This window comes from Anas platyrhynchos, chromosome 3 (assembly GCF_047663525.1).
Source record: "Anas platyrhynchos isolate ZD024472 breed Pekin duck chromosome 3, IASCAAS_PekinDuck_T2T, whole genome shotgun sequence".
Taxonomy (NCBI): Eukaryota; Metazoa; Chordata; class Aves; order Anseriformes; family Anatidae; genus Anas; species Anas platyrhynchos.
In genome coordinates this window covers 11,671,111-11,679,780 of record NC_092589.1, presented here as the reverse complement: position 1 = coordinate 11,679,780, position 8,670 = coordinate 11,671,111, and positions in this window count along the sequence as shown.

Here is an 8,670-nt window from a genome sequence, read left to right as displayed (position 1 = left end):
AACACTTGACATATGTTAACTCCTTCCTGCCTTTGTATTCACGTGTCACAGGTTTGGAAGCACAGAGAGGGAAGTTGATCGATAGACTAATTGATTTACCAAATGTTAGGTAGGACATTTCTGCCAGAGTCGTATTTCCTAAAGCTTTTTTTTTTTTTCAGTTACAAGATGAAAGGAAAATGCAACACATGCTGATCAACGTCCAGATTCAACCGTCTGTGGATAACCACGTAGAGCATTAATGCAGTACAGGTTGGAGTGTTTCACGGTCATACAGTGTGGCTCTTTGTCGCCTTCTGGTGGTTTACACACGTTATAGATCTGCTACTGCCTCCAAATTGCTACAGATTTATGCTTTTATTTGAGTAACGAGAGTTTGTATACTTCAGTGCCATAGATCGTGGAATTTCTAGAGGCAGTTCACTAAGAAGGTTGCTAGGTATATATGTACATATATTTGTTTTCTGCCTAAAATGGCTGTGATGCTTTTTTTTTTTCAGAGCAGTGAATGAGGAGTTAAGGGTTTGTCTTCATCCCAGCCAAAATATGATTGAATACAGCTTATGTAATTCAGTTGTTTTATGTTGGTGTCACCGTGAAAGTATATTATGATTTTATGTGTGGATATCTATACAAAAATCTATCCAGGAAAAGCTATACAGCCATCCAGTACTTAATGGAAGCCATTTCATTTGAGAGGACTATGAATGATTATTGATTTTTCTCTATCATTCGCAAAACAACATAAAACAATCCTAAATATTTTTGCCAAAACAGTCAAAATGACAGGCATTGTTAACATAATTACTCCTTTATTATGATATATCTCATTCATTGCACACGCTATATATCGACCCCTTCAGAGTCAATGTTCTTTGCAGAGCAGACATGGAGGCCAAATTCTGTAGTCTCCACTTGGCTGGAACCTTGATGCTTACATGTAAGCGGGATTTTTGTTCTTAGGTCACCTGCAGTATTCTTATCAGGACTATAATTATTTAAGATAAACATGTTTGCTGTATTTAAGACATGCAGTAAGATTTTATAAACATTTCTTTCGAACTGCTGAACTGCCTTGACTTTTCACCTTGGAGAGTGAGACCCACAGACTCTGTGAAAAAAGAAAGCTTTCTGATGCCTTTCATTAAAAGAATGAGGAACAGTATCTGGTCTATATTAACAGAACATTTTTGGTAAATGTATTTCCAAGGCGCATTTTCAATTAAAATGTGGTAAATAAGAGCACTTACTCAGCATATCAAGGATAGTGACATTGATGATATTCTTTTAAGTCACAGCCAGACATCATCTTTCCAAGCATGACAGAAGCCACATGCTTCGATATCAGCAGAAGCCCAGGGTGTCCTGTGACTACATAAAAAGAACTGCTGACAATTACAAGTAAATTGCCATTGTGCATTGGATTAAGCAGGCTTTTCACTGCTTAGGTGAAAATCAGAGCTCCAGAGAAACACAGATTTTGTACAGTCCTTGTCGAAGACCACTGTGTGCAAGCTGCCCTAATGTCCTCAGACATCCCCAGGGCTAAATTCTAAGATTGTGTCAGCTTCAGCAGTGTAAAAAAAAAAAAAAAAAATGGTCTGCTGCAGTTTGTTCATTTTTTGTGTCCAAATTCTCTCCCTATTCTACTCTTTGTAATGTCTGTTGAGTCCTCAATTGCATTCCTGTGGTTTGAATGATACAATTTACTAATTACACTACTCCTTCTTTGGACATTATTACATTTGAAAGCAAAATGAATCTCATTAAATTATACTAGAATGAAATCCTCCAGATTATCTGTAAACTTCATTGTTTCCTGAAACGTGCCTTACGATTAAAATCTCATAAAGCAGAAAGAGTAACAGTGTTGCTCTACATCCATGTAGATGGGGAGTAGCTTTTAGTCACTTAGGGCAGCTGAGGCATCCCATGTTACTCTGAAGGGGATGAGAGGTAGTTACAGCCCCTCTCCCTTCTCAGCAGGTTCCTCCAGCATCACTCAGTAATCTGGATTGGCAGGCAGGCCATCCATGCTGAAAACCCTGGCTCAGCCAACCACGTGGAAAAGAGCACTGCGCCTTTGCTGTTCACCGAAAGCTGGATGACATCACAGCTCGGGAAATGAAATCAATCCCGACACTGGCTCCATACTCCCAAGGAGGGACGGTGTGACAGCACAGAGCTTCACAGAACTCCGGTCACTACAAGATGAACGGCAGAAGGCAGTAAGGAACGACTCGATGCTGTGGGCTGGGCAGGAAGAAAGAGCCACCAGGGTGCAGCTCAGCTCACAACCGTGAGGATTCCCAGCTAACTGTCCTTCTGCCCTTTGTAGCTAATGCCACAAAACACAGCATTAGCAGTGGCTGTGCACACTGTGAAAGATCAGCAAGGTTATGGATGATCACCTTGTTCAGGAAAAGAAAGATTCACAAGGAATGAGATCTTCAGCCAGCAAGGCTGCATGCAGACCTGCTTGTAGGACGGACAGATGATTTTATGGAGCCTGGCCGTGTTACACAAAGCCCCCACTTTGCATCCGCAGCAACAGGAAAGCTGTAACAAAAAATCATCCAGGGTGCCTTGAAAATGGCCAGTGTAGCTGATGTCCAAATCACGCTTGTTGGTGCAGATGAGTTAAAAATCTCATTCCAACCAAAAATATGCAGTTCTACTTCTGATCACTTAAGCCTGGGTCATGCTAAGCACCACAGCCTGAAGCACAGACCAGCTGTGGCAACTCCAAAGGCCCAGAAAAATAATGCCACTGAAAAAGCTCATACAGCATTTGAAGATTCTCGTGTAGAAGACAAGATGAATACAAAAATTGTTAGGATTCTTCTGAGAATCTGGTATAAATCCAAAGAAGGATACTAGAAGCCACTTGTAACAAAAGGGTCAGTGAATCATTGGCAGCATAAACATTCAATTAATAAAAACAGACCAGAAAGAAAAGGCATCTACAGTCATCCTAATGGAGAAAAATAAAGGAATGGTATTACTTTGTTTTCAAGTCCAGCCTCTTCTGACACTAACTGCTCTTTTTGGCCTTTTAATGAGTCTTAGCAAGAGCAGCAGATATACTTCATTAAATAATTTAGCCTAAGTGGATATTTTTATCAGGTGTCCACCACAAGCCCTTTCTATCAATTACTGGAGAGGCAGTACAGAGAGCATTCCCTTTTATTCTGGCAGTCTCTTAAACCTCCAGAGATTCACTGTCTGTGCTGAAAATGCAAAACTAATTCTGACTTAAAATGAGATTTAGTTTGGTGAGGATACAGCTACAATATTTTGAAGCTAAACTGTGAAATGTTGTGCTACCTCTGGTAAGGCTGTAGCTTAGGTTTAAAGAAGTGTGTCTGTGTAAAACTGCAACATCACATTTAAACTATTTAAAGAATGAGTTAGTCTGCACCTGGGTACCTGACCTGCAAACCATTTCACAACTGAAGTAAAGTTATGCCTAATGTCATTAAAACGCAGAGTCGCAGAAGATACCTTTTAAAATTCCAGGTCAGGGCAAGCAGACCAGTTTGGGAGACCTGGTCTTTGTAGAGCACTCATGTCTGAAGGCCTCAACCATGTAAAGAAATCCCTGGGACAGGCATTTTGTGATTTTGAGGCCTGTTTCTCTACCATCTGTTCAATGGTCAGAGCAACCAATTACCAGAGGAGCATGTAGCAGGAGTAAGCTGAAGCATCGACATCCATCTGCTCGCTGGTACCTGCCTGCCTGCACTTGCCACTCAGCGGACAAGGGGTGAGTTACCTGCTGTGTCCCTGGCACATCACAAGACAAACGCTTGCAAAAGGACGATTACAGGCAGCTCACTGGCACGTTTACGGTAATTTATGTCTCCGTCTGCATTCTGCAGAGATCAGAGGTATGCAGGGAGCAGGAAAGCAAGGCAGGAACAGAGAATTCAGTGATTTATTACAAGGCAGACAGCAAGTCAAGGAAGATGGACCAAAATAATTGGACCTGCCAGGTCTGTACCCCAACTACTTGAGTGAGGAGGGAAATAGAGACTTGAAGAAGCTAACCCCAGGGATGTCTCACATCTTCAGGAGCTAAAGAACAAACAAACAAAAAAGCTGTGCCAGCAATGCAGGGTGGTGGCAAAGAAGTGTAACCTCAATTTTTTTCCCTGTTGCGGTAGTGTATGTGGCACCCCAGGCCCAGGTGAACTTAGACTCACCTTTCAGTTAAAATGCTCTGGAAATGTCTTTTTTTTTTTTTTCTCTTTTCCATGCACTCAAATTAGATTAGAATGGCTTTAAACATACTAAACACAGACTCTTTTCCCTTTTGAAAACATAACATTTCTAATCAAAATACAGATGTAAAAGTACATGGAAAGAAGGAAACTGAGCTTGATGTAACTTTGTTTTAGGGAGGAAAAATAATATAATTCAATAAGACTAGCTTAAACTCTCTGATTAAAGCTTTTTGAACATAACAGATAGGGAGGCTGAGATCTCTGCTGAGATAAAGATAGTTAGCACAGATCAAAAGAGCTTGTGTTCATGCCAGCGAGATTAAATGACAGGATGTGGTGAAGTGCTGGGTAGCATATCTGGTTACTTCACGTACAAAGCTTTATTTGCTGAATGCAGATATATCTATTAGGTTATATGTATTTATATATGAAACCCGGAGAAATAAATGGAAGGCAATCTACCATGCGTGGAGTATTTGTTCTGGTATTGTTCCAAGATTGCATTTTTTCCAATTAGTATGTAAAGCTGTAATTTTTTATAGCTGTCTCTCTCACTAAGATTGTAAAAGAAAATTGTATTAGAAATTGAGATGTTATTTCTAAAGGCATTAGCATTCCACCATTCTCACTTCCTAGCTTCTGTGCATAAACTCAATAGAACCATATATTTCATTCTCCAACTTCATTTTAGCATGAAGCCTGGGACAATTTCAGGAGTAAATCAAAATTAGAACCCAAATTGCTGTTGTCATTTTAAAGGATTTTTTCCTTGGTAGTTATTTACCTGCGCATGTCCCCTGAAGAGGCAGGATGCCGGGCTGGAAGACCACTGTGGCTGCTTTTGTGTTTGTCACACGTTCTGCAACAACAGATGTGGGAGGAAGAGAATGTGAATGTCAGGAAGGGAAAACGCTGATGGCTAGGAAGATGCCAGAGGCCTGTGCCACCGTGCGCTTCTGCAAGGCAGCAGGAGGGGTCTGTCTCCACATCTGCTGAGCAGGCAGCCCTGCCTGGCCGAGCTACACCAGCAAGAAGCATGAAGGAGAAATTCTGTCAGCTCTGCAGGAAGATTGATGACTCAGAAAATGAGAGGTTTAGCATGGGATGCACCTGAACTGAGCAGATTTCATTAACTGCACCTACACTTTATTATTTTTCAGCAGTGCTGCCTAGAAACCTGAACCTCGTGGTGCTCCAAGCTGGAAACCCTCAGGAAAAAATTGCCTTTGTCTCAGAAATCTTCCAACAGACAAAAAAAAAAAAATGAAGATAGCAGGAGGGAAAAAGCCTCTCATAAATAGAGCACATCACTAGCGTTGGAATATTTCTGAGGGACAGATGCTGGAGCAACATCCCAGCAAAATCAGAGCCAGAAACAGCTACAGCTGCAGGAGAGGGGCACAGCCCCGTTATGCCCTAGGGTATCGGGAAGGGGGTAGGAGGGCAGAGCTTCCTTAGCCCCCAGCAAATCCACAAATAAGAATTTAAGGCTTTGCACCACACGTGGTCATTCGTATCTGTGCAAAGTGAGAATGAAGTTGCATTTATGTTGTATTAATAGAACCTTTAACACACAAAAATAATAAAAATTGTGCCCTAAGTATTTTCTGAGACACAAACATAGCTAGCGGGGGGGTTTCACATAGGCAGCCCCTACCTGCGAGAGAAAAAACTGGAAGCAGCTGGGACCCAGAGACTTCATCTGTGCTTTACTTAAAGTACCGTGGGCCTTACTGCCATTCTGCAAACCATGAGTCCCCTAGCTTCAGAGCGTCTTCACTGTTTCGTAACCTTAAAATCCCAGGCAACCTAGGAGAGCTTGCCTGTGCCTGTTTTATTTATGCTGCTGACGGGCTTTTTATAGTGATGAAAAACATTCAGGTTCACTGCCACGCTTAAGGTCAGGGTGTAATGTTCTGATCAGGAAACGTCCTGAGAGGCTAGCAACCTTGGGAGGTTTCTTGCACGCTGACAAGAGAGGAAGGAGCTGTTGGTGTGGGATGGGAAGCCCTGTGTGCGCATTCTGGACAGGCTGTTCTTACTGCCAGTGGAATTTGGAGGTACCGCCGCGTGGTTCTGTAGCCCCTCACACGGAGATGGTGACTGGGGGTGGGGAAAGTTAGTGACATCCTGCAGGCCTGGGAGTACAGGTGGGCAGGACACGGATCTTTTGGAGGTAGAGAAAACTGGAGCGGACACACCTGTTCCAGGGACTGCGGCTGTACCCAGCTAACAGCGATGGGCTTGCTACCTGGCTTAGAGAGCAGCCTGTGTAGCTTGTGACCCACCTTAAAATTGAGCTGGTCTCCAAGGCAGGGCTGCCACATGCAGGCTGCCTCTGGGAAGCAGCCCCTGCTCATGCTGTAGTCCTCAATCAACCAGCACATTGGCTGCTTTATTGGGGTAAATCCTCAAATGGTGCCATGCTCCAAAAGCTTTCACAGAGTCTTTTCTTTTGTCTGATGTTTCTTTTGATGCTGGTTTTGAATACCTTCCATACCACGGATGAACTTCAGAAGTCAGAGACAAAAGGCGATGTTTCATCTCCCTCACCGGCACTGTACTGAGGCTTCCCCTACAGAGTTATCACCTGTGTTACTTTGCTTGAAATTCAACCCAAAGCATGAATAAGCCTTAATTTATTTTTTTTGTGACAAAAAGTATGAGCTATAGACCTCACATAGGATACCTGCACAGAAAACTGTAATCACCAAGGATCCATATGAATGATGAAAATCAGTGTCACTGATGTGAAAGAAGAGCCCCTGATTTGAAATAACTGGGTGGCACCTGATAAAAACCTGTGTGACACGTACCTACGTTCTGTTTGCAGTCATGCCCATAAACAGGTTCTTCTCTGCCAAGCGTGCATGGGGATGTTTTGCACAGGAAGCAGGAGAGAGTTGCCAAGCAGGTATACTTAGTAAATGTGGTCGCTGATGGTAAAGCCAAACAACTCAGCAGCACATTCCATTCCCTGCCCCTGGACCAAGCAGGGGTTTTCCAGAGCATGCCGCGGTACTGCATCAGAGGGGACTCGTGCATTTCATCCCTGATGCGTTATGATTTTATTTAGAACACACTTCAGCTCCTCAGCCTCCAGGCTGCAGAGGCAAGGTGCCAGTCTTCAGCAAGAGAGAGGGAGAGCTATAAATAGAGAAAGCTAGGCCACTCTGGGCAGCTCTTGGTCTGCTTAAGTTTCTTGTTTAGCCTGGGAGAAGCAGAAATTCAATCTGCTGAGGAGATAAAGCATAGAAAAAGGTACTGGCAGCAGCTCTTCTCTTCCAACCACTACCTTTCATTTTTTAGGTACACAGAAACAGACACTCACCTTTCCTGAACAGGGTCAGCACCATCATTTGTCTACGCTTTCCTCTAGCTTAGTTTTTTGCAAACTCTCACCATGCAAGGCTGCCACATCTCCATGAAACAAGCTACTCATGAGGGAAAACCATTCCTTCATTCTCAAAGTAACAAATAAAATGAATCCCATAATTAAGCATCTAGAGGTAGCACAAATTTAATCTTCTTTGAGGCCCACGAAGCACTAAGAAGTGTTGTTTAATTATTATCATCTAGGCTTACTAGGAGCTCTCCCTGAAGTTGCTTGTATAAGGAAAGAAAATTGCTGCAGCAGGCTAAGTACGTAACAGGAAATATCACCAAGAGCCTGGTCCTGCACTTGCAAATGTTTGGTTTTGCTCACAGGTACCTACAGTGACAGCTATTTCTTCCCTCACTCTACTTCACTCCGAATTGCTGTTAAAGAGAGAAAAGCTATTTTCCACAAACTTGTGCTGCCCAGCATACCTTTCAGTGAGTACAAAGCATTTACAGGACAAAGCTAATGGAGCTCATCTTTAAAAAATGCTTTTTAACTCAAGTGCTTGAACTGATTCTTTGAAGTTCAGATCCCAGCTTTTCAAAGAAATCTGCAGCCAAGATTGCAGAGCAGTGGTTCTCTGTAATCCCTCCCACCCCATGATGCATGTTAAAAAGGACAACATTTAAAATAATTTCAGGATACACTCTCAGTGTTATGCTATGTATGTAAGCAGATGGGATTACTTGTGTCAAAAAAAAAAAAGTATGCTAAATATTACACTTGCAAGCAAACAAAGTCTCAGGAAGACAGCTGGATCTCATAAATCTCTGCTTTCTGCCAAATCTTTAGCCTACGTTGCTTGAAAGAACACTTGCGGGCCAATATATACCTCACACACGACACAACCTGCCACTTGCTGAGCCAGAATGAAACCTGCACATCCCTGTGCCACACCAGAGATTAGAGCTGCATTTTTGACAGATGGACAGACCTCCTTAGATCTTCCTCAGAAGAACTTTCCTTCCACATTTTGCTGTTCCCTGTTCTTCCTACATCTTGCCTGTTCTCCAGCTGGTGGCAGGACCAGCACAGACACAGCTGGTGCCTCTTTCTCTGCCA